This window comes from Sinocyclocheilus grahami, unplaced genomic scaffold, assembly GCF_001515645.1.
Source record: "Sinocyclocheilus grahami isolate Dianchi unplaced genomic scaffold, SAMN03320097.WGS_v1.1 scaffold30.1, whole genome shotgun sequence".
NCBI classification, from domain to species: domain Eukaryota; kingdom Metazoa; phylum Chordata; class Actinopteri; order Cypriniformes; family Cyprinidae; genus Sinocyclocheilus; species Sinocyclocheilus grahami.
Window position 1 is genome coordinate 2,614,485 of NW_015505209.1, and position 792 is coordinate 2,615,276.

The following is a 792-nucleotide window of genomic DNA, read 5'->3' on the forward strand; positions in this document are numbered from 1 at the left end:
CCTTTTCAAATCTCATATCACATCAGAAAGGCATTTATTTTCAATAAAAATGAAGGAAACAATAAAAAAAGTTGAAGATAAAGTATCGGGTAGGGATAGGGAGGGCTTTATTGTCCCAATAAGGTGGCATCCATTTAATAACAATGAATTTGTTCTGTCTGGTTCAGTATTTTCTCTGCTTGTGTGACTATTCTCTCCTCTTTGTGTCCGTCTTCAGTGATGATCACTACGTTTGTGTCACCGAATTGCATCCTGTCAGGAATAACCTGCCTGCGCTGTTTTTAACCTGGTCATTTTTGATTACTGTCAATTATGCTGGCGTTGCCAGATATTGAAAAACAAAACAAAACAATCTAAAGATAAATAAACCGCAATGAGTCCAAATCTTGAGTTATGGAAATAATATAAACGGCTATTTGCAGTAATAGAGATAGAGGCAATTTATACTAAGTGGAAATAGCAGTATTTTTAACAATATGCTATTTACACAGTGCAGATAGCGATAGATTATATTTACACTATGTTAAAATAGCAGGATTTTCTGCTATTTATACTACTTATTGAAAATAGTGGCAATTATCTGCACCTCAGTATTATAGTACATTATAAAACAGTATGCAGTATTGAGTGTAAATTATCATTTTAATTCAAATTATTAAATGGATGCCACCTTATTGGGACAATAAAGCCCTCCCTATCCCTACCCGATACTTTATCTTCAACTTTTTTATTGTTTCCTTTATTTTTATTGAAAATAAATGCCTTTCTGATGTGATATGAGATTTGAAAAGG

The 792-nt window shown here is 32.7% G+C and overlaps 1 protein-coding gene across 1 annotated transcript in view; it reads right to left on the reverse strand.

Annotated features, from left to right (window-relative positions):
* Nucleotides 1-792, reverse strand: part of cep290 (centrosomal protein 290) — a 34,099-nt gene that overhangs the window by 17,550 nt on the left and 15,757 nt on the right. The gene's annotated exons all lie outside the window — the stretch shown is intronic.